The sequence below is a fragment of the Panthera onca genome, chromosome B1, assembly GCF_046562875.1.
Source record: "Panthera onca isolate mPanOnc1 chromosome B1, mPanOnc1 haplotype 2, whole genome shotgun sequence".
Lineage (NCBI taxonomy): Eukaryota > Metazoa > Chordata > Mammalia > Carnivora > Felidae > Panthera > Panthera onca.
This window is the reverse complement of record NC_138342.1, coordinates 99,577,194-99,603,639: the sequence shown is the minus strand read 5'-3', so window position 1 is coordinate 99,603,639 and position 26,446 is coordinate 99,577,194. Positions and strand designations below refer to the sequence as shown.

General features: G+C 38.4%; 1 long non-coding RNA gene across 1 annotated transcript in view; it reads left to right on the top strand.

Annotated features, from left to right (window-relative positions):
- The first annotated feature begins 3,617 nt into the window (after window positions 1-3,617).
- Window positions 3,618-26,446, top strand: part of LOC144616035 (uncharacterized) — a 53,792-nt gene continuing 30,963 nt past the window's right edge. Inside the window, exon 1 of the long non-coding RNA XR_013554894.1 lies at window positions 3,618-3,713. This is a non-coding gene — a long non-coding RNA (uncharacterized LOC144616035). The remainder of the gene's footprint in view (window positions 3,714-26,446) is intronic.

The window sequence follows — 26,446 nt, the reverse complement described above, 5'->3', positions numbered from 1 at the left end:
TTGAGGGACTCAAACCCTGCACTTTACAAGGAAAAGACTGGCCCTTGGCTGGCTCCTGGAGATAATAACCTCTGGGCTTTTGGAATATCCTGCCTGATTAAGAGTGTTCCTGAAACTTTGGGCAAGCCAGATAGCTTATGGTTACAATGTGATTTATTTCCCCTGGGGCCCTGGGCCACACAATCAGTTTGAGTTCTGTGGGAGCTGGAGACTGAGTAGCTGAAGTTCGTTGCATGTGTGTGTGCTGCAGCCCTATCTGACTGACTTCTAGTAAAAACTTCGGACCTTCAGGTGAGCATCTCTGGTTGGCAACACTTGATACTTGTTTTACCTTGTGAGGGGAGTTAAAGACTGTCTCTGAAACTCTGCTGGGAGAGGACATCTGGAAATTCATGTCTGGTTTCGGCTGGACTTCCCCTATGAGTCTTTTTCTTTTACCGTTTCTAGTCTGTAAGCCATACCATGAGTATCACAGCTTTTCTGGGTCTTGTGTGTCTTCCTAGTGCATCACTGAACTTGAGAGTGGTTTGGGGTCCCTGACACAGTAGGTGATTGCTGTTGCATTTATGCCGTAGATGACAGGAAGGAGCCCATGACTTTCCAAATAAGGATACTTACTGGAAGTTGAACACAATACTTCCATTCATGTATTATTGGCTAAAATCTCGTTACAAGGTCACACTAGCTATAATCTTACAGTTTGGCAGCAGTGGGCTCATCCAAAAATTGGATTCTTGTCACTAAAGTAAAAGGGGAAAGTGGATTTAAGAAGGAATAAGCACTCTTTTCCACAAGTAGGATTAATTTTGGCTTTTGAGAAAAATATACCTTTAATCTATCTGGATGTTTGCTTACTTTTTAAACTTTTACTTTTTCTATTTAATATTGTATAGTTTTAATTTAGAAGTAAATTTATTTATTGCTTTAAAAACTGTCATTGAAAATTTGGTGTTTTAATATAGATTTTTCTGTCCTCCTTATGTATTTTCTTATTTAATATATGCATGTTGTAAGCCTTATTCAGGCCCCTGTGCTAAATTAATGAGGCACTGCTAATGCAAGTAACTATATTTGATGAAGACAAAGTGTTTGGCAGGAATTTAGCTATTTTTTTTTTTCTTTTTTTTAGGACCACAGTGAAATCTTAGTTTTGCACTTATCTAACCACCACCCCCCCCCACCCGTGTATCTTCCTATCAACTAATGGACCTGTATTTATGGCGACATTTCTCAATTCCAGACTGTCCTTTTAAGTCTTCCTTAGAGCTAATGCATTCTTTCTCTGGCCTTGATGTACGTCTCATCTCTTTACTCTCCCTATGCACTCTAGATGTGCTACCTCTCCTCCTCCCTTCCCCTTTGTGAATCTATTTCCCTGTTTTCCATCACTGTAGTATTAGGTTGGCCACAATATTGGTCCTCTTAAAAGAAATTCCCTGAAAAGGAAGGAGGAGGTCTAAATCATTCTAGAGATAGGGGTGACCATGGTCTGTATCATGTGAGAACCTCCCCATAACCCAGTCTTCACCGAGATCTGCCTGCTCTAGGGTGAACACTTGACCATGAGGTGATCTGATACATGAAAACTCTGCCCGAACAAGAATTGGCTAGGAAAATGGCTGCTTCTCTTGTGAATTTCAACTGAAAATTATGGACCAAATTAGGTAGTTGAAGCAGAAGTTGAAAAAAAGAAAACATTCAGAAAAAGTGGTAGGACAGGAAAGCCATTAGAAAACAAACTAAAAGGTATGAGGGCTATTGTTGACAGTTTGTGAAAGGAGAAAAAACAAAGACCAAAGCTGAATATCATGTAAACAGAGAAACAGTAAACTCTTGGTTCCTAGGTAAAAAGAAAATCCATTTACTTCTTAGAACTCTGTCTGAGTCCCCACTTCTGTTTCAGTCTCTGTGACATTCTATCCTCTAAGATTCCCATGAGATTCCTGTGGTCCTCATGTGAACATGTATCTTTACAACAAATCTCTCATTACTTGAGGTAATCCTGTACAAACCTAACTTACATCAGCTTTTACCAATTTTAGATGATTCTTTCTCCTTTATCCTCAAATGAGTATTCTTAGTTCAGAACTCTAATCCTCTCCTTTAGTTCTTCACAACTTAGTTCTCACACGCCATAGATCTTCACAGTTCTGTTCTTGGGAGAGTTCCCTTGTACTCTCATCATGGGCATAAACTCTTTTCTTGTATATTTCTACAAGGACTCACAATTTATATTTATGTGTCAAAGCAAACCCTCGCTGGCTGCTGTTAAACATTTAAACCAACCCCTATCTTCCCTCAGCCCCTTGGTCTCACATTTCTGTTGTAAGACACACTACCCAAAATGGAGAGTATTTTCCCCATAATTCACAGTCTCCTGGAGGAGTAGGACTGGTTCTCTCCCCTTCCATTTCTCTGTATAAATAGATAAGTTTATATTACTTGTACAAAACTATAGCTGTTTTATGGTTTGTAAGTCGGATCTTGGGAATTGCTAGAATGACTCACTGGACTAAATGATATGCAGAACACATTAACAAAATGTGTGTGTCAGGGGGTTTACATTTTCCTTTTTGAAAACTTTTATGGTGACACTGTCCCTTAGCAGGTGGTTTTCAAAATTTCTTAAACAGTTGAACCATTTTGCCAAATGTGAATCCCAATATATAAAATATGTAGAGTGGAGCTGTTCTGTTGGAAACAGGAATAGAAAGCCCCAAGACTCCCTGTATCAGTGCCTTATCCTGCCAAATCCCTGTTGGCTGCTCCCTGAGGTGCCTTATTAGAGCTCCACAGCTCTCAGGAAGGCAGTTTGGAGACACTTCCCTGAATTTTGAGACCCATAAACAAAGGCTACGTGGTATTAACTGGTGGAGGTGAATAGTTGGCCGCTATTGAGGGTCAGACTTCTGCGCAGTCCTGGGAAGCCCTGAGTCGCACTCTCACACTCTCAGGGGAAGGTAGTTCCTCCTTTGTCAAGCCCCTACTTGTTCCCCACCACTTTTTTTTTTTTTTTTTTTTTTTTGGTATCTGATAAGACCATTCTCACAGCTTTATGAGTGGTTCTGGCTGACCTTTCATTTGTTTCTTGAGGGAGTATAGTAACTTATTCCAAAGGATATCTGTGCTTTCCTCCATAGCATACTGGTCAATACTTAATAATCTTCTCACATTTGCCTCCCATTAGACCTAAGATACATGTCCCATGAGCAGTGGCACTGAGCCTTTGGTTTCTGTGATGTCAGATGCAATAATTGAGGTACTGAGATGACCAGAGACGGTTGGTATCCCACCTTTGCAGACTACCTGGATTTCAGTGAGCCATTATTGAGTCTCTGAATTACACGCACACAAGGCACTAGGATCAGTACAGGTAGGAGACGCCCTGAAAGAAACCCCATCTCTGAGGATTGCCACAGCATTTAACTGTGTTGGCCAGATCGAGTCCTGCATCATCACAGGGCTGCAATACTCAGGGGTCTGACCTATCTTAGAATGACACTCTTCTTTTCTTTCCTGTTCATATATACTTTACTCTTCCTTTTTTTTTTTTTTTTGTTATTTAAGCATGATATAAATATATCTTTCACAATTTAAAAGAGTGACATGTGGAGCTCTCTGAGTTCCCAACCCAACTTTCATATCCTGATCCTCTCCTGCTCTGTCTTCGTGGGAGGTGATAGTGTAGCAACACGAGTTACTTGGAGCAGCTGGTAAGGAATCCTCTGAAGATGAGTGACAGCGTGTGAGTTCTCCCTTCCTGGGTAACTTGGGAGAACAACCATGACTTATTTGTATGACTGCTTAAAGGTCCAGAAGGTATTAGGGAACATATTCGAGGGGTAAAGTTATAGCATGACAAGTTAATCTTGTCAGAAGAGGGACTTGGAGTGATAATGTGGTGACATAGTTTGCCGTGGAAGCAGGATGAAGTTGTATAAGGATTTAATTGGTGTATATATGATCTCACTGAGCTCATGGCAAAGACTCACACCACGAATAGTAGTAATCTTGGTTATTATGGTCATGATTTTTGTTTGTTTTAACATCAAGCTGCATTTGGGTTGACTTTAGATTGACAATATGACATTAGATCGTTTTGAAGACTAGTTAATTTTGTCTTTCATTTTGCAGGTATATTGCCAGCATTGTTCCCCTTATATATGTTATTATGTATGCCTAGTATTGTAATGGGTTTTCAAAAATAGTTTGTGGAATGACTGAGTTCGTAACCTTGGCATATTGTTTCCCAAGTGTGTATTCTGGCATGTGGATGAATCCGTGTACACCTATCACCATGAATGGAAAAGTAAAGCAAAACTGCTTATTCTACTTAGTATCATTTTACTAAATTTTGGGTTTGCTAATGTCCCAAGTTTTGATGCCAGCTTTCATTTGTTCAGACTCCTCGCTTGTAGAGGGGAACTCATACTGCTATAGGAAGCCTTGGGAAGCCTTACAGATGTTTTCAGTCTGTGTTTATTAGGCATTGACAGCCACTTGAGGATGGCTTTTGGCAAAGGCAAAGTTGCTGGAACACAAAGGTTGTGCCATATGCAAAGCATTGTGCCTTTGCCTGCACTTTCTTTGCTTTCTAACAGTTTGGAGCCAATAGTGTAGAACACAGTGGCTGTTAAAACTAGGTTTACACTTCAATGAAAGGAGAAATTTTATCAGATGATAAATTTTTATAGTTCCTGCTTACGGTGTGGTTGGCGAAGGAATAATTAAAATCTATAGCATGTTCTTTTTTTTTTCTCCATCTATTTTCTTTTAACCCAAGGCCACCTAAATGCCCAACCAAATCAGTCAGCTATGGGAGCAACAAGTTTTCTTTGTGCATTATAGATATTCTTGCACTTTCTTAGGAAAGTTACAGAATATTTCCACAGAAGACCTAACTTTCCTTGATGCTAGGGTTTATCAGGGCCCCACTGCCTGTGTTTGAACGGAAGCAGTGTGCCTTTAGGGGGTGGAGAACAATAAAAAAAAAACATATCCTGTTAAGTTTTGCCTTGTGGTTGTAGTGGTGGAGGAAGAGACAGGTTCATAAGGAACTGTTTTGCAAACTGCACTAGGAAAGGGGACATACTTGTTTCTTTAATCATTTCAAATGCATCCTGAGCAGAAATCCCCAATATATTTATAGTGCTTTAATTTTCTGCACACTTTGAATTTTATAACACTGTTTGCCAATTTTATATTTTGCTTCAGGTATTCAGTTCAAAAATAGCATAACTTAGAAGTACATTCCATTTTTAAAAATGATAAAGCCATGTTCTACAAATCCTGATAAAATTATAAGGAAGGACGGGAGATGCCAAAAAATAGCTGAATATATTAACATCTACAACCCAAGCTTTGGTCATGAAATTATCCCCACTCATGCATAAACTTGGTTAAAGAGACATAAGCTAGGACCCTAGAAATATTAGATATTTTTCTTTAGAATGAATTAAGGATTTTTTTAAATCATTTTTTAAAAACCAAATTATAGCGGTTTGAGAATAGAGATTGAATGGTGTCAGGATTCTAATTTCTATGCTGCCACTAATCTTATTAGCCAAATAGACTAGGTTTTATTTATATGACTCAAAAAGCTATGTGTGGAGTGAGATAATGTTTTGCATGATTCTCTCTTCTCAGAGAGAGAGAGAGAGAGGGAGAGAGAAAGAGAGAGAGAGAGAAACAATCATCACTGGCTAATCTACAATCATGTGTTGAGAAACAGTTATGTGTCTAGGTCAGAAATATGAGAGGAATAAAAGAAATGGAGTAGGCAGGCCTATTGTCTGGTAGAAATTCAAAGGGAAAATATATTAAATGGTTTGACTCGTGACTTATAATAAATGCCATTTGTTGGTGGCTCCTAGTTGTTGCTGTGCTCGGTCAGTCTCCATCGGTGCCACCTACCCCTCCCTAAACAAACATGTCATGTTCAAATAGTGCTAGGCTCAGACCTAACTCTGAGACACGTTACCCTTCACCCTCGTGCCACTTCCCATGCCTCAAATGGTAAAGTTCACCAGGAATTCCGGAACTTTCTCTGATGTTGTATTTTTTCATCACTGAAAATGTTGCTGTTTCTGTGCTTCATGCTTCCTCACAAAAGGAAAGTATCTTTATGAAAATTCTCTAGTCTCAGAGCAGCATGCTTTTTTTCTATATCTAGAGATGTGGTCCCAAATAAGTGTTTTTGTTGACCCAGAAAATGATTGTAGGTATGCTATATAAGTGCTTTGCCTAATTCTATGCTAATAAAGGATCTCTTAATATAGGACTAGGGAAGAGATGACATTTGCAAACACAGACTTCTTCCACCAACCTCAGGACAAGAGAATAACAGCTGTAAGTTGTCACATATTCCTAATTAAGATGCATTTCTTTAACAAGGGGTCCTGAGGGGGTGCCTCGGTGGCTCAGTTGGTTAAGCGTCCGACTTCGACTCAGGTCATGATCTCACAGCTCATGAGTTTGAGCTCCGTGTCCGGCTCTGCGCTTCAGAGCCTAGAGCCTGCTTCAGATTCTGTGTCTCCCTCAAAAATAAATGAACATTAAAATCGATTTAAAAAAAAAACATAAGGGGTCCTGAAATGTAAAGTGATGCACAATTATCATTATTTGGAGGAGATATGGCTGCATTCAGAAAAACCAAGACCTTCATCTGAAAAGCTAAGTATTATTTCAGATAAGGAGAACAATGTGAAAAAAATTTAAAGCCATAAAATGCTGTTTAAAATGTATTAAAATCTTGGGGCGCCTGGGTGGCGCAGTCGGTTAAGCGTCCGACTTCAGCCAGGTCACGATCTCGCGGTCCGTGAGTTCGAGCCCCGCGTCAGGCTCTGGGCTGATGGCTCGGAGCCTGGAGCCTGTTTCCGATTCTGTGTCTCCCTCTCTCTCTGCCCCTCCCCCCTTCATGCTCTGTCTCTCTCTGTCCCAAAAATAAATAAAAAACGTTGAAAAAATTTAAAAAAAAAAAAATGTATTAAAATCTTAATAGAATACTACTTAAAATCAAAAGACGAATAGCAGCTAGGGGAAAATATTTGAAAATATATGAGCAGGACCTAATTACAAAATATATAAAAAGCTCCTACAAATTTTCTAAGGGCAATTTAAATATGAGTAAATGACCATGTTTTTTGTAAACATTATCAGATTTTATAGGGAAAAAATAAAAATTATTTTTAAGCAAAAGAAAAAGCATTCAACTTTATATATAATAAATGTGTACATTAATAATTGAAAATGCTTTTTCACATATTAAATTGACAATGTTTTTAGTAACAAAATTGGTAAAAACTGTTGGCAGGAGATTTACTCTTTTATTGATGGGAGTGTGAACTGGTTAAAACATTTTAGAGAGATATTGGGCAATATCTATTAAAATTTAAAACGTATCTACTCTTTTACTCAGAAATTCTACTTTGAAAATTTATTCCTAAAGTTTATATATATACAATTTGTGGGTGCAATTGTGTGTACAATTCTAACTTCATTAACTGAGGAATTTTTGGAACAGCCAAATATTGGAAACCACCTAAATGTCCATGTAGATCATAGGTTAAATAAATCATAAACCACTATCATGTGGAGCGCTAAGTAGCCATTAAAAAATAACAAAACAGCCTTGTATATATCATATGAAATGATCTTTAAAATCTGTGGTAAAATGAAAAGTAGTTAGACACAAAACAAGATGCATAATATGTATATAATTTGTGTCCTATGTAAACACATACACACACACACACACACACACACACACACACACACACATGTGCGTGCGCATTAGTATACAGTATAACTACAGAGTACAACCAAAACTGATAACATTGAATGCATCTGGAGCATGGGAGGGAAGAAGACAGGACAGAGAGAGGAAGATTGATTTTTTTCTTTGTATTTTTTTCATGCTCCCCAAGTGAATGGGGTTGGACAAATTAGTATTTACCAAATTTTGAGTGTTTTATCATTTATAACACCATTATTATGGAATTTAGAAATCATATGAACAGAGAGATAGTGTCACATATGTTTTACAGATGAGGAATGAGAGGTTAGAAAACTTATAGAAGTTGCACAAGGTTACAAAGTTGGTTGGAGTAAAATCAGGAAGTGACTCCTAAGGGCATTCACTTGGAACAGGCACAGCTGTCCTCCATGGCTAGGCCCAACATTCGGTCTTTTAGCTATTGCCACCCCTCTTAAAATTCCTTCACATAGCACGTGTTCAACTATGCTGATATCAGAGGATGAGCCTACCACTTCATATCTGAAAACACACACGCGCGTGCACACACACACACACACACACACACACACACACACACTGCTGAATTTATTGCTTACTCAAGTAAGGGAGAGTTATCCTGGTTAGATATATCCTCTCTGAACATAACATCGAACTGATTCTATAAAGGGCTTTTGGGAAATGTCAACTCAGGGAGTTGGTGGAGTTTTTGAAATGGGTTGATGCCAGCTACAGAAACATGGTTACTTTGGTACGACTGTGGCTGATAGATTGGCTTTAGAAACTTGCTCACTGAGGTAAGCCTATACCTAACTGGCTGCCTTTCAAAAGAGAAGGACTATCACTGGTAAGTTCGATTGCAGAAGTGTGTTCACTGAGGCAAATTATCATTAATTGATTATATTGATTTGAAACCAATTCTGTTGTCATGACTACAACATAACCAGCCTTTTCTTAGGTGTATGGAAACTTCTAAAAATGTTATTCTCCGTGATTATAGATATTTCTTTTTTCTTAAGTTTATTTATTTATTTTGGGGGAGAGAGAGAGAGTGAGCGAGCATGAGCAGGAGATGGACAAAGAGAGAGGGAGAGAGAGAATCTGAAGCAGGCTCCACACTGTCAGCACAGCAGAGCACGACTCAGGAACTGAAGTCACAAACTGTGAGATCATGACCTGAGCTGAAATCAAGAACTGGACGCTTAACTGACTGAGCCACCCAGATGCCCCTGATGGTAGATATTTCTAATACTGGGTGGCCTACCTAGCTTATCTTCTCATTTCCAAACAACCTATCTTCAGTGGCATACAAATGTGTCTCCTGGGGCACTTAGCATGTGGTATCCATTGTTGTTGCTCAACAACTTACTTATTTTCTTCTCTCATGTAAAAGATGTGTGAAAGAAGCAGTGACATTTTGAAGATAATATTCTAAAATTCTGACATCAGCCTTGTCTTTAGTAGCCAGAATCTTTGCTGAACCCAGAGAGAATTCAGATTTCCGTGCCTCTATCTGAGTAATTTGTGATTATGGGAAACTAGTGGTCCGTTTACGTGGAAGCCTGATTATTTTGGATGAGAGATGAAAGGAGAAGTTGGTGCACAAGATTCTTGAGAAAGTATAGAAAATCACAATGAAGAAGCCATTAAGAGTCAAGTTCTCTCTTAACTCCTTATACATTTTCTTTTCTTGTTTTTAATTTTAATATTTATTTATTTATTTATTTATTTATTTATTTATTTATTTATTTAGAAAAAGCAAGCAAGTGGGCATGTGTGCTCAAGCAGGGGAAGGGAAGAGAGAGAGGGAGAGACAGAATCCCAACCAGGCTCCACACTGTCATTGGAGAGCCTGACGTGGGGCTCAGTTTCATGAATTATGAGATCATGACCTGAGCCAAAATCAAGAGTCAGACACCCAACCAACCAGGCCACCCAGGTATCCCACCTTACACATTTTCTTGCATACCTAGGATGCAAGACATAGGATGAAGCACTGTTTTCATGAAAAACATTTTCATAGAGGATGAGAAGTAGCACAATAGTTTGACTTAGATCATTCAGACAGCAAAAAGTTGATAAATGTAAGAGCAGGGCAGTGTCTTTGGTCTTTCTGATTCTTATAGGTTGGTGGTTTGCAGCTCTTGGGAGATAGCATCCTTGTTGACTTCTCACAGGAGTCACCATCAGGAAGTACAGCATTGAGGCACCTTCAGCTAGGTGGGAGAGCAATAGTTTTTGTCAAGGAGAAACTAGAGCAAGAGAGGAAGGCAGGGGAGATGTTACAGGGTATTGTGGCTCTGAGGAAAGTTTGCAGACACGTGCTGTGTCTCACCTGTGGAGGTCTATGAAACACGAGGGGCACTGACTTCAAGCAGTCTGGAGACTGGGCAAATGGGGAAAAGAGCAGATTATTTGTATGACTGTCACTTCTTTAATTATATAATTGTCAAAATGACTCCTGTCTGCATTGATAGGATTTAGTACTAGCGACATTGAGTTTACATGTATTTAATTCTGATTAAAAACCAATGTTAAGCCTGTTCTTTGAATTTTGTTGCTTCAAGACTCATGAGAATTTATCTCTGTCTGTTTCTATTCATAGTCAATTTATTCATTCATTCATCTAGTCATTTATTCATTTAGATTTTTGGATAACAAATATTTAATAGGTGTTCACAAGGAGGAAAAGATAGTTTCTATACTCATAGTGGTTGTGTTCTAGTCTGGAGTTAATCGCATTGACAATATTTTTATGTGTGTACTGGAGTTATTTGCACAGTAAAAAACAGAGTAGTAGGAGCTTAAATCAACTGGGTGGAGTCAGGTAACACCTCCTGCAAAAGATGAAAACTGAGTAGCTTCTAGACGATGATGGGAGGGGAAAGATCCCAGGCAGAAGCACCTGCAAATGCCTAAGAGAGTTGTCAGGGAATGACAGGTGATTTTAAGTTACTTGAACGCTTAGGGTGGGAGTGGAGGGATGGAGAGATGCAGTGGGATGGATGTTAGGGGCGAGTAATGAAATGATCCTTATGCCTGTACAAAGTTTATATGTGAAACAATTGAAAAAGGGGTAACAGAATTAGATTTGTATCAGTGTAAATCACATTGATGACATTTTTCAATACTATAAATATAAGTAATTGCATATGGGTATACATTTGCATTCTTTATTTTAGTTGTCCAATTCTCTATATTTTTTAAGCTCTCTACTTTTCTTCTTCTCCTCCTCCTTCTCCTTCTCCTCCCCCTCCCTCTCCTCCTCCTCCTCCTCCTCCTCCTCCTCCTCTCTTCTTCTTCTTCTTCTTCTTCTTCTTCTTCTTCTTCTTCTTCTTTTCTGGATACCTGGCTCAATTTCACAACAAACTGTCTCATAACTCTTTAAAAATAGAATAAGAATCCTTGAAATGGGTCCTAGCAGGGCATCTTAAGATGCTCTCATATGACAGCCAGTGTCATCTTCCAATCTAGAAGCAGCAGTGCTGTTTACACTAGACACTAAAAATATATATGGAATCAGCTGCTTGAGAAACATTTGGTAAAGCTATTCGCCACAGAGGAATGTCCTTCTCTATTGTTCCAACTGAGCATTTGGTTTCTAGGAGTTCATCAAATAAAAGTCGAACTGCACAGTTTTGCCTCTGGGCACAGCCTTTTTTTTTTCTTCTTCCAGCTCCTCCTTCTCCTCATTAGGAATGTAATTCTCTTGGGAATCCCTGTGTAAAGAAAGACACCTGTTTCCATTTTCTTCTTCCCAGAGAGACGAACAGGAACTCTATACATCATTGAATAGATTAGTACCATGAGTGTTAGGGGTTTCTCTGAAGCATAAACCCAAAGACCAGGGAGAATCAGGGACACACAAGACAGGATACAAAGTGTTTCCCACACACGTTAGGATTTTTTACTGCTACTGCTACTGTGCGAAGGGAATACATTTCTCTTTTTCGCATTTTCTTTACCCTCCCTTTCTCCTTTCCTCTCTCTCTTCCTTCCTCTTTTTTCATTTCTTCTTCTTCTTTCTTGTAATGTGTACAGTTAGCAAACAGACACAGAGGTATTCTACTTCCTCTGGAAGTGTGAATTTACATTTATATTCTAAACTAGAAAATTATAAATTTTGTTTCTATAACATCTCACAAGTAAAATGTGTCTCAAATGGTTCTACAACTCAGAAGAGAAGTATAATTCTAAAATTATAAAAAAAATATATATAGGGAGAGACAAGAGACTAATGCATAAAAAAAGATGGTATATTTGCCTTTCAAGTACCATGGTTAATTCAATTTTTTGGTAATTCATTTTGGATGAAGTATATTTTATGAATTATGAACACAGTAATAGGGACTGATAAATTAGTTTACTATCACAAATCAGTTATCTTCAAAAATATACATAACTTCAACTAGGTTAAGGTGGTTTGATCTTGTGACTTTTTTCTTCTGCAAATTATTTTGCTCTATCAGCATGCCTTGAGGGAGTTCCCTTTGTACTATTTATCAGTCTCTTTTTTTAAAAAAAATTTTGTAACGTTTATTTATTTTGTGTGTGAGAGAGAAACAGAGTGCGAGCAGAGGAGGGGCAGAGAGAGAGAGAGAGAGAGAGAGAGACATAGAATCCAAAGCAGGGTCCAGGCTCTGAGCTGTCAGCACAGATCCTGAACTGGGGCTCAAACTCACGAACTTCAAAATCATGACCTGAGCTGAAGTTGGATGCTTAACCGCCTGAGCAATCCAGGTACCCCTTATCAGTCTAATTCTTATATTTCATGAATATTAGATAAGAAATATACCCCATCATATGTTGCATACATAACATTTAAATATTAAACATTAAACAAATCTTAATATTTGTTGTTTTTTAGGAGAATGTTAGTTTTTTAAAAGAGCATTTAGTTTGAAACTGATGGTTGAAAGCGACAAGGAAATCAACATATGTCAAAGGCACACTATGTGTCAGGCTTTGTATATACAATATATTATTTAAAGCTTACACAAATTCTAAATTAGCTGTTGTTTTCTCCATTATACAGGTGATGATGCCCAGGCTGGGAGGGGTTGAGAGTTTTAGACTTGTTTGTATAAAATCGAAGTACTGAAGTTTTGAATAAAATTCAGATCTGCCTGGCTTCAAATCCATGCTCTTGGAAGAAATTATATAACAAATTTGAAGACTAATGACACTACTGAGTAAATTAAGTGTTTTGTGCCGGATTCAGATAAGATCTCACACTCCCAGAACTTGTTTCCAAAATAGGCTTATCCTAAAGTATGATTCAGTCATTGTTTTAAGTAGTCATTTCTTTAAGCTAAGGATTGTTTCATTTGCTGTCTCCACCTTGCTGGGACTGCAAACTGGTAAGATATTGAAGCTAGAAGTTAGAAGCATATGATATATAAGGACATCTGAGTAGATTTTGGAAGAGGAAAGAAAACAGGGTAACACTGCTAACCTTTATGGCTGGTGGGGTGTGTGACAAAATAGCCATTTCCCTCTTCCAAGTCCTAACTAACACACTTGCTGTTTCACTTCTCAACTGCTATCTGATCAGGTACTCATTTACCTTTTAACTAACAAGGAATTCAACCTGGGAGCTAAATGACTTTGGTGCATGGTTTCCACAAAAGAAAGACTAATCCATCCAGTGATTCAGGTATTGTCTTGTGTATTTTTACTAGAAGTTGATGCACTTTCTGTTCTAAAGCCTTTATGTAAAAAATGTAAAGTTATTCCTTGAATTCCAGGTTTTTTCCTTAGAAATATGGAAGACATTTTTACTTAAAATTCCACCAAATAATAGGTTTAATGCAAAGTCCTTCTTTATAAGATAATTCATATAAAGATAAATAGATAGATAGATAGATAGATAGATAGATAGATGAGAGAATGATAGGTACAGGTCTTGGTTTCTCAATCTGGGCACTATTGACGTTTTGGCTTGGGTACTTCTTTGTTGTGGGGTGCTATCCTGTGCATTATAGGATATAGAGCAGCATCCCCACACTACATAGATGTCAATAGCACCTCCCCCTTCAAGTTGTGTCAATCAAAAATGTTTCCAGGTATTGCCACAAATCTCCTGAGGGACAACCACTTTTAGAACCACTGTCAAAGTGGTTCAAACTTTGTTAGGGCTGTTTGGGATAGGAAAGAGAAAGACAGTCTTGAAGACAGAGAAGGGAAGATAAGAGAGAAAAGTAGGGTAAATAAGTAAAATTAGATATGAGATGGTAGGATTATTCATAATATACCCACTGTAAACAGTCCAAGTGTTCTTCAACTGGCAAATGCATAAACAAATTGTGGTACATCCATACAATGGAAATTTAGCCATAAATAGGAATGAACTACTATTGAGCAATGCAAAATAATTTTGCATTTTTAATGAATTTGAAAACCACTATCTTAGTGAAAGAAATCAGAAACAAAAAATATATGTATCCTATCATTCCATTTAAATGAAGTTCTTGAACAGATAGAACTATAAGTGGCAAGAAGCAGGTGAATGCCTGAGGGTGGGCATGGGGGGGAAGGACTGACCTCAGAAAGGCATGAGAAAACTCTTGTGGTGATTAAAATGTACTATATTTTGGCTGTAGTGGTGGTTCCATGGCTGTGTACATTGCCAAAATGTATGAAATGTATACTTAAATTGGGTTAATTTTATTATATGTAAATTATACATCAACAAAGCTATTAAAAATAGATGTGAAGAAAAAGGAAGAGAATATAATATAGAGGATAGGATGAGGAAGACATTTTCAGACCCATCTTTGTAAATAGTCTGTGACAGTTGACCTCGCAGAAGTGGATGTGGAAGCCCAAGGCTGGAGGTGATTGGCAGGTCTGATTTTTGTCTTGGGAAAATCCTGTGGCAGTTACTATTTTTACACAGCAGCTTGCTTCTAGTGAGGCCAGTCAGAATTGTCTCAAAGATGATCTGCCAACCCCTAGATCCTTGGGAACTATCATCTAGGAACCCAGAGGCTCCTTTCAGAAACTATGAATAAGAGGTAGAAGGCTTAACGCTGCAGCTAAATTCAGCACTAACAATACAATGTCAGAGAGCAACATCTCCTCAGACTCTGAGATGCCAAGCCAACATTAGGAATGACCTTTTGGAATTTGCTCATTATCTAAGAAGAGATTCAATGTTTCTTTCCTCCTCAACCTACCTCAGGAGCTTCTTGACATAACAACCTGAGGACTTAATGCATGCTTAACATAAACAATTTTTCCAGGAAATGGTAAGCAAATGGTAAGAAAAATGCCAAAGAGAGATAGCTTCTGTCTTGGAGTTAGAAAAAGGAAGGAAGCTTTCAAAAAAAGAAGTTTAAAATTGACTTAAAAAAAAAAAAGGCCTTAAAACTGGACAAACTGGCTTAGTCACTCTCTAGCACAGTGACCTTGGATCAGTTATTTTCCTTTCTGAATCACAGTTTCTTAGTATAGAAAATGGGACAATGCATTTATTTATAGTTATGAGAATACTAAAACACTAAAATATTCATGCCCTAGGGTTGTTGACAAATTACCATAAACTTGGTAGCTTAAAAAATGAAAATTTAGGGGCACCTGGGTGGCTCAGTCAGTTAATGCATCCAACTTCAGCTCAGGTCATGATCTCGTGGTTCATGAGTCAGAATCCTGCAATGGGTTTGTGCTGAAGGCTCAGAGCCTGAAGCCTGCTTTAGATTCTTTGTCTCCCTCTCTCTCTGCCCCTCCCCTGCTCGGTCTCTCTCAAAAATAAATAAACATTAAAAAAGAAAAAAGAAAATTTAGGGGCACTCAGGTGGCTCAGTTGGTTAAGCATCCAACTCTTGATCTCAGCTCAGATCTTGATCTCAGTGTTGTGAGTTCAAGCCTCATACTGGGCTCCATGCTGGGTGTGGAGCCTACTTAGAAAAGAAAAAGAGAAAGAAAAGAAAAGAAAAGAGAAGAAAAGAAAAGAAAAGAAAAGAAAAAAGGAAGGAAGAAAGAAAGAGAGAGAGAAAGAAAATTTATTCTCTCACAGTTCTGGAGGACAGAATTCCAAAGTCAAGCTGTTGTCAGGGCCACACTCCCTCTGGAGACTCTAGGAGAGAACTCCTCCTTGTCTCTTCCAGTTTCTGGTGACGGTCAGGAATCCTGTGGCTGCATCATTACAATCTCTGTCTTTGTCTTCACATGACCTTCCCTTGTGTGTCTCTGTCTGATCTCCCTCTGCCTTTCCTTTTATAAGGCCACCTGTCATTGTGTTTAGGCCCTCCTTAATCCAGGATGATCTTGCTGCAAAATCCTTAATTGTATCAGCAAAGACCCTTTTTCCAAGTAAGGTCACATTCAGAGTGACATATCCAGAGTGACACATTCAGAGTGACAGGTAGACATATCATTTGGGTGGGGTGGGGACACAATTCAACCCACTACAAGTACTTTTAGAGAGAACACAGTGTCAGCTCAGTATTCGGTAGCTATTATGTTCATGATTTTATTTTTATAATTTCATAAGAGCTAAAGAAGTAACTTCTGTAACGATTGTTTGAATGCCTCAGATTTCATGTAATTCTATTCCTGTAAGCACAATAATGGATGAAGACAAATAATTTCTGAAATTAATGGCAGTTCTGTAATTAATTAGCCCTTTTCCTAACACTGTGTTAGTGTTTCTCTTTTGCCTTCTTCCAATTTACCGTGTAGCCTCAAATTCTCCAAGCAGGGGTGAGCATTAGAACATACAGTCATTATTTTTATTTTATATGTTATTTTAATAACAAATAAGTATTGAACAACTATGACGGTAAGAGCGAATTGGAAGGTGATACACGGTGTAAAATCTGATAATCTGGGAATTAACTCTTGCTCCATGGACTGGAAGTGGGCTGATCCGTCAGGATCTTTACATACAATATCTTATTTGCTCCTGTATTAAGCTATGAGGTACCTGTTTTAATACCACTCTCCACACAGACTCACACAGAGGTGAAGTCACTCAAGGTCACATAAGTGGTATCAGTGTCTTGGCTAGCTTAAGGACACCTCTACATGTGGAGCTATATGTATAATACACAAGATATGTAAGCTCATTATCCCACCTCTCTTTCCAAATCAGAAATTTTAATTATGTGCCTCTAAAACGTAGCAGCTTTTGAAGTTATGATTCAAATGAATCTCTGATCTGCTACGCAGGAGGATTCCGTGGAGTAGTCTAAACTCCAAAGAAGCTCCCCCCGCCCCTCCCACTTTCCGTAGGTCTCATAGCAATCTTTCCGATGTCCCTTTGTAGTGATGTGCAGGCTCGGTGTATTCTATAGATACCACAACACGAGATCAGAATGTGCAGAAGTAAAATAAATGGCGGACGAGGATCATCTGTTGTCTGTAAGGCAGCGCGATGGCAGCAATTCCCTTTGCTTTACTGCAGACTTGACAGGCATCCTGCTCCCTGACGGTGCAGCTAACCCGCCTCGGCAGCGGCTGCAAAAGCAGCTCCGGGTGATTAAATCTCAGTCTTTCTGTCAGGAAACCGCCTGTGATGTCTTTTCTCACAACTACTTATGTCTCATTACAAGCCTCCTTTCTTCTCCTTCCATTCGACTCTGGCTTTGGGAGGGAAAGTGCTCACGCGGCCTGTCTTGCTTTCAGATCCCTTACCTTTATATTTTAGGTGACAGGCTGCTTTATTTGCTCGTTTAACAAAGAAGCTCAAAACAGAGGAAAACATCTCTGAAAATATTGAAGCCTGCACATGCATTTCTAGGCTAAATATAAATGCTTGAGCTTTTCTTTTTTCTCCCCAGTAGATGATGAATACACATCATTGCTCTGTTTTCACTGATGTTTTCTAAGCAAAGATTACATTTCAGTAAGTATATGTAGTGGATGTGTACAATCTTTTAAATGTATAAAAACATGAAATTTACCAACAGATTTTAATAAGTGATCCAGCAGAAGCATAGATTTATATTCTGAGATAAATACTGTAAAAATATATGTATACATTCAGCTTGATAATAAGAATAGGCGTTTGGATGGAGGTGACTTGTGGAAAAAAAAAAAAAAGCAAACAAACCCAAATCAGGAAAGTTATGAGTAACACTGAGCTGAGGGTTAGCCGGAAGCATCATCTACATCACTCAGGAATAGATATATTTATTTAAAGAAAAAAAAAATCCCCAAAAGTCACAGGAGTTGACATGCATCTCCCATCCCTTCCTGTAGTTTGCCTTCATTTCTTTCTTATTTTCACTGATAAATGGTTGTGATGTTTTTATCAGATGACTCAATTCAGGAATTAATGAAGTTAAATGTCAAGTTATCCTAGAAAAAAGCTGGTCTACAGCTTTGGGTTGGATTCCCTCGAAACAGAGCTTTAGACGGAGATTCAGGTACAATTATTTTTTTAATTGAAATATAGTTGACACACGATGTTACGTTAGCTTCCGGTGTGCAATGTAGTGATTTGACAAGTCTATTTGCTATGATGTGCTCACCACAGTGCAGCTACCATCTGTCACCATACAATGCTATTACAATACCATTAACTGTATTCCCTATGCTGAGGGGCATGTGTTTTATTGAAGGAGTGGTGTTGTTCAGGAAAACCCTCTAAGGGAGAGAGAGAGAAGCAGAGCAGAGGGGAGAGAACTAAGGATATTGTCTCAGGTAAAGCTCAGAGTTGGCCTGGCCTACAAGGGGTGGGTTCAGGAGCATCAACTGTGACACAAAGTAGACCTCCCCTTGAGGCAGGGAGGCCGGTTTATCATTATTCATTGCTGTGGGGTTGTGTGTGAGTCTGGATGGTGAGGTGGGGTGGTAACCCCCTTAGCTCCCATCTGCTAAGGCCAATTCACCAGGGGAAGGTGCAGCTGTGAGCCATTAGCAGCCAGCACTTACAGTGGCTGGGGGTGAGTGTGCTGGCCCAGCAAACGGGTTGTTGGACTGGCATCCCACTATCCTCTACATATAACTTACTAGGGTCTAGTATACTAAAATAATGTGTTTGTGTGCGTGTGCGTGTCTGTGGTGCACGTATCAGAATTTGGCCAGAAAGGACCACACATCTTCAACAAATTGGCTAAAATTTTGCCTTTTGGAATTTATTCTGTGAGCAAATGAACTCATCACTGTTCAAAATGCTGGCACCGTGGGATCGTTAATACAGCAAACATTTCACCTCACCTTGTGTTAATTAATAGATTACTGTTCTTTTCAGAGCTGGAGAAATTTAGTTAAAAGAAATGGATGTGAATGACGCATCAATAACTTCAACTTGAACTTAAGATACTTGCATAATAGATAATATAGTAGGACCTTTGGACAGTCGGATGGATGGAAAACTTGGGAAAATAATAGCAGCAGCCTCATTGCTTTGGGTCAGACTGTCCTGTGTGTGGCTATGTGAAAATATCTGCACAGTCATCACAAAGTCATAGATCAATTTGTAGCTTATTAGTTACGTTTTTTAATTCCACAGAGCCCTTATTATGTGTAATTAATCAAGACTAGATTATTATGCTTATAATTAGTGTTAAAAGTAGCAAAGAGTTTTAGCAAACATAGGTTGAAGGAAGTAGAAAAGCTGAAGTTCACGATCAAGTACTTGGATCGTACATATCAGAAGTTCAAGACTGGAACAGGGGAGAGGCCTGTCCCCATTCCAACCAGTGAACGTGTAGATTAGTTAGGCTACATATAGTTTGTGTGAGCTGTTGATAAAGCATCTACAGCTGTATATCACTATAGTTGTGTTTCACTTCCTATAATAAACTTTCAGACATTAGATTTTTTATGTTGATAAAAGAAAACATGTGAAACATTCCATAATGATAATCTTACAAATAAAGAGAAAGAGTAGTACCCTTGCTTACAAAATAAATAAATAAAGAGTAGTATATGTTAACTGTTTGATATTTAGGTTGGTTCCAATTTTTATTAGTACTGTTAAATAATAATGCAATAAACATGCCTCAACCAAACATTCCCCTTTATTTCTGACAATCCTATCCTCTTTGCCTAAGGGTACATCAATCATTTTTTATTTTCTGCTTTATGGTTTCAGGACTTCTGAGAAAAAATTGCAATGAAAAGAAGCATACCTAAGTATTAGCTGTGTTTCCGATGAAATTTATCTGTTACTGGTGTGTGTGAATATGTTTGTGGTATTAAGTTCAGAAATAAAGTGAATTGAGCCATTTTCCTTAATTTTCTAGCCTCCAGCTATTATTACAGTTTTTAAAAATTTTCTGCTACTCAGAGATTTAAAAGAGCTTGTTTAAATTACTATGATATTAGGAACTTTATTTGGAGGTAACCTTTTAAGATAAACATTTCAGTTTCATGGTTTTTCATTTATTTGATTTCCTACTTAGATCAGTTTTAGAACTTGTATTTTTCCTACCAAAGTGTCTATTATGTTAGAATTTTCAAGTTTGTTATCTTGTAACTGTACATTATGTTCTTATAAAACACAAACACCAAATTTGTAACAAAACTCAAACTCTCATTGTATCATCTATCCCCTTTCTCAGTCTCCATTTTGTTTGTTCTTTCTTTCTCTTTCTCTCTCTGTCATAATGTTTTTTTGTTCCCTTTGCATTGAGGATTTCAGGATTAAAACACAATTAATGTTCAAATAAAAAAATTACTAGGTTAGATTCAAGTTTTACCCTTCTTATATCACTAAAGTTTCCTGGAATCCAAGTGCGATTTTTTGGCTCGAAGAATCTGAATTTTCCTTATATTAAGTATCTGCATATTATACTTCCATTGGCACATCTGTAATTTCTAGCCTAGAATAATTGCTTACTTATGTTTGTTCTTGTCTTTTCTCTCTGCATTCTGTGAAGGAGTTTTTTGTTTGTTTGTTTTGTTTTCCTCTTTCTCATTAGCAATTCAATTTTAGGCTGTGTTTTTATTTTCACAGCCTTCAATGAGCAGTTGAATTGTCACTGAGTTTTTTTTAATTTTATTTTTTATTTTTTAAAATTTACATCCAAATTAGTTAGCATATAGTGCAACAATGATTTCAGGAGTAGATTCCTTAGTGCCCCTTACCCATTTAGCCCATCCCCCCTCCCACAACCCCTCCAGTAACCCTCAGTTTGTTCTCCATATTTATGAGTCTAATCTGTTTTGTCTCCCTCCCTGTTTTTATATTATTTTTGTTTCCCTTCCTTTATGTTCATCTGTTTTGTCTCTTAAAGTCCTCATATGAGTGAAGGCATATGATTTTTGTCTTTCTCTAATTTCACTTAGCATAATACCCTCCAGTTCCATCCACATAGTTGCAAATAGCAAGATTTCATTCTTTTTGATTGCCAAGTAACGAATTTTAGATTTTTTTCATGAAATTCTACTTTTATCTATTTTTTCCTTACATTATCCTTAAAGCTAAGCCCATTGAATTTTATCTTGCTTTTAAAAAAATGTCAAGAATGTCAAACACATTTTTATTCTTTAAAAATGTTTTTTTTTCATACTTTTCTTGAAGAAAGTCATTTTCATAGACATGAACTTCATTTTCGTTGGTGTCGTTAGGGCTATGTTGCTTGTTCTTATGCTATAGTGTTTTTTATATTCCTTATTTTCTCCCCTATTACTTATCCTAGGAGAGCTACCTAGATCTAGCTTTAATGAATGGCCTTGGCAAGGTTGATGACATGTCCTTTGACCTCCAAGTAATAACTTGGTTAACAGAGGCCTCACCTCCCAGATGTAATTCTGAAAATCAGGTTGGTAGTCTCTTCTCTGTTTAATATGCAATGCTTAGTGGACATTTGTCTAGTCCAGATCTAATATGTTGAAACTGGATTGCCTCCTCTTACCAGTTTTGGGATTCTCTGACTTGTTTAAGAGTTAAGGATAGCACATGGCTGCATTCTCCAGCCATTCTGCTCTCAGGGCTTGTTCATTCTTTGCCCCTGTTTACAATACCTTCCCAATGAGATTCTGCTTTCAGATTGTTCAGATCTTTTAACATTTATTTAGTGAAGGAAGTTTCCTCCAGCTATGGTTTGAAACTCTGGTAGGTGCTGTATTAATTCACAGAGCTGCCATGATGAAGCTCCACAAACAAAGGGGCTTAGAACAACAGAAACTTACTGTCTTACAGTCTGGAGGCCAGAAGTCCAAAAGCAGGGTGTTGGCAGGACCATGCCCCCTCTGGAGCCTGTAGGGGAATCCTTACTTAACTCTTCCTGACAATCCTCGGCTTTCATTGGCTTGTAGATGCATCACTCCAGTCTCTGCTTCTGTCATCACTTGGTCATTGATCCTGTGTCTCTGTCTTCACATGGGATTCTCTTCTTCTTATAAGGAAAGACCACTACTCCTATTGGATTAGGGCCCAGCCTAGTGACTTCTTTATAACCTGAATACATCTACAAAGATCCTATTTCCAAATAAAATCACACTGACAAGTACCAGGGGTTAGGACTTCAACATATGTTTTTTGGGCACACAATTCAATCCATAACATGTTCCATGAGGTTTCCTTGTTTTCTGAGGCAATAGAAAGTACAATGCCTTTTTTGCATTATAAAACTCAGTTTTGATTTAAAAAATAGAATGTCTAGTTCATGACAAAGGTAGGCCTGTAGGGGCATCTGGGTGGTTAAGCGTCAAACTCTTGATTTAGGCTCAGGTCATGATCTCACAGTTGTGAGATCAAGCCCTGCATCTGGTTCAGCATGGAGCCGCTTGGATTCTCTCTCTCTCTCTCTCTCTCTCTCTCCCCCTTCCCCTGCTTGTTCTCTAAACACACACACACACACACACACACACACACACATTTAAAGGTAGGGCCTGTAGATTTTTTGCTCTCCATAGAAAAGTATAAGGTGGATTTCTTTTTCTCATTATTGTCAGGGAACTCTCCCATTTGTAAGATGCCGTTTCTAATCTTCTTGGTTTGGAATGGACAAGGAAAAGGTAAATGAAGGGTGAGTGTTCTTATTTTACTAGGATGAGTTGTAAACTGCCATCATTCTCTCTACACCTAAATGATGCTTTAAATTGATCTTTCATGGCTTAGTTAGAGGCTCTTCTGGGGAACCTTTTGACTATAAATCCTGTGATATCTCTTCTTTGTATACTGTTTCTCTCCGGTTGTTTACTCCCTCCTTGGCTCCTGCTTTTCCAGCAGTGACTCCAAGCAGATAGTCCCTGTTGGAGACTATTTGCCCTCCCATGCTGGCAGTTTTATTGGGAAAGAAGCTTATCTCATTTTGGCTTTCTATACAGCCTGGTGCACATCTGGTTCTTGGGAAGTACTAAAGTATGTTATAGTCTAGAAAGGTCAGCTACTTCTCTTCAGAGGAATCAACTAGCTAGCCAGTCTCTTCTCAGTTAAGATTTCTCAGGTGGTTCAGTTCTCTGTGCTTCTAAACTACCAAGACCAAATACCTACCTCCCATCATTGTAGCCTGTCTTAATATACGTTAGGTGAAGAGGTGACAAGAATTCTCTCCTTGACCAAACTCTGGCCAGGCCCTCTGAGCCCTCTTCCTAAGTAGGCTTCAATCTTGGCCTATAAAGACTTGAATAAACACTATCATAGTTTCTAACAGCTCAAGGCTACATCCTTAGGATGACCCTTCTCACCCTTAAACTGCCTGTCTGATGAAACTTAAGGCCACCAAAAGAATTTTCTGTTTGTTACACACAACACCTGAAGATATGACTCCTGTCTCTCAGTCTCTGTTGGCAAGTAGGAGCCTGACTTCCATAAACTCTAGTTAGCAAATCCAGATGACTTTCACATGAACCAACACCTCCCCTTCCTGCCTTTTGTAATTTTTTATTTCCCTGACTCTGAGTCTGTGTTCAGCCTTCTCCCTAGTCCCTCATTCTCCCTTTAAAACACTTAGTCACTTCTGTAAAATGGAAGTTGAGTTCAGTTCATGCTGGACTTTCCTGTTGCAATAGATATGACTGATTAGAATCTGTCCTTGACACTTTAACTAGTATCCAGTTTTAATTATCTTTGACAGAAAGGAGTAACTTTTTCCTCCCCTTTTCTTTAGGAGCTGAGACATATAGCACTCTAATATCTTTTTCCAAAAAATATTCCCATGCACATAGTTGTCTTGAGTCTCCATGCTTTTATATACTTGATTAGGTGAGAGACCTCTGTGTAAAGGGCCCAAGAATCATATAAATGGTTAGCATAGTTTGTATTCCCCCAGAAGCAGGCCCTGAGATAAAGATTGCATGCAAGTAGTTTATTTGGAAAGAATAGAAAACATCAGCTGGGCCAGGGAGTTAAGTAAAGTGAGAAAAGAAGGAAAGGCTCTAGAAAGAAGATAGACTATTAAAACAGCTACCATGATGGAGAATTGAAGCTTAATCGCGCAGGGAACCTCTGAGAAATTGTGTAAAATGCATGCCTCTGAATTTTTCCACAAGTGGGGTAAGAGAGAAAGTATATTTTTGTACCAAAATTGGTTGCAGAATGCTTCTTTCTAGCAAGCAAGAAAGAAAAAACGGTGTTAATTTCCTGGCACTTCCAGCCTGCTGCACCTGTGAGTAGAACTCCTCTGTAGAGATCCTAGAATCAGCCTTCAAACCACAGATGCCCAGATCCTGGCACTTGAAAAATCTCCAGATAACACTAAATAGAAAGACTCAAGGGATATGGGTGGGGATACTGACATTATTTGCTACAGTCTATGACTTGCATGTTTAGGTTCCATTTGTGTCAAGGTAGTGGCTGGTAACAAGTTCTTAAAGAAAAAAGACTTACAATACAGAGATTGAGTGTGTAAGATAGAAGTTCTGCTGCCTGCTACTGCCTTTGGTCCTAAGTCCACAACCGGTGTTTATCATTTTCCTCCTCTACCAACATTCTAGATTGTCCCACACTCTCACCTAGCATTTCTGCTGATCTCTTTTTGCCCAGTGTGGTAACATAGACTTTCATGGATGCCTTGTCTACATCCTCTCGGATCCCTTCATAATTTTTTTTTTTTTTTTTTTTTTTTTGTGCACACTGCATCTCAGTGTGCTTTCATATCCAGCAGCCAGTACTTTCATCACTTTGGCACTGGGCTACCTGATGAAGCTGCTGGAACCCACTTTGCCTACAAACGAGGAAACTGAGAAGTACATGGGAATTTACACCCACATGGGGGCAACTCTTAACCAACAATTGAGGTTCAAGGATGAAACTCTCTGGTTCTCTTACCCTTGCTAAGTAGCGCTGTGAGATGTCACACACATCTGTGGGTTGGCAAATTTCTTTCCATTGGTTTTTGCTTGATATCATGCTATTGCTTGGGCTTCCTCCTTGCCCAGTCCCATTTCACCTAATCGCCTACTAGTTTTTCCTAGGAACATCTCCTGTATAAATAATTTTTCATAAGAATACTTGTCTCAGTGTCTGCTTCTGAAGAAATCCAGACTTAGACCTTTATCTGGAGTGGGTGGAACCTCTGGTTACTTTCCCTTATCACACTGTGTGTCAGACATTTGCACAGTTAGGGTTTAGAAGCACCAAGAAAACCAGTACAACTCCTGAGTTCCAGAAACACTCATTCCTGCCACACTGTGAAACAATAGCACCATCCCCCCATGATAATCAAAGTTAACTTCCCTTGTCAGTGTAGTAAATCTGTTTTTTAACCTACTGGTAAACTGGCATAAAAAGTTCCAAATGACCAGATAGTGGCCTAGCCCTAAGTTTAGCTTAGTGGGTACCTTAGTATGCCCTTTTGTAGTACCCCTTCTAAAGCAGGTAACAGTAATAGTGAGAAGTATCACTTCTTTTGGGGATATAACATCATATTATGGATATTGTATGGGATAAAGTATGGGTAACATATTTAATGACAATGTCCCAACATTGCATAATATAATCTCCAAGACAATGCTTTAGTTGACCATTTCCAAGACCATTCTAAAGTTCTAGGAGGCAGCTGAGTTTGGATAATGTGATAAGTTGGAGGAACAGTGACTATGTAATCATGGAGTCATAGTGTCATCTTTTTAAAATTTTTATTTGAAAAAAATTTTTTAATGTTTTATTTATTTTTGAGACAGAGTGAGTAGGGCAGAGGCAGAGGCAAAGAGAGAGGGAGACAGAGCAGGCTCCACACCATTGGTACAGAGCCCGATGTGGGACTTGAACCCATAAACTCTGAGATCATGACCTGAACTGAAACCAAGAGTTAGACACAACCAAGTGAGCCATCCAGTTGCTCCCATAGTCACACCTTTTTAGCTGAAGAAGTGGACCCTTGTTCAGGGATGATAAATGTAGTATTCCATGATGACAAATCAGACAGTAAGTGAGCCCATAAAATGCTTGAGATAAGTCAACTGCCGGCAGGAAAGCCAAACCCAAATCTCTCCTCAAAGTACTGTCTTATAGAACTGTCTGCAATGATAGTAATGTTCCACATCTGTGCTATCTAATATGATAGCCACTGGGCATATGTGGCTATTGACACTTGAAATGTGGCTGGTATGACTTAAGAATTGCATTTTGAATTGTATTTCATTTTAACGTAGATAAAATTAAATGGTCACATGTGGCTAGTGTCTATAAATTGCAGAGCCCAGAAATAGGTCAGTGGATTTAAACATTTTGTTAGTACCTTTTATAAAGTAGTTTTGAAAATTTATTTACTCTCAACATTAAAAAAAAAAAAAATTAAAAAAAGGGACACCTGGGTCGCTCAGTCAGTTGAGTGTCCAACTTCGGCTCAGGTC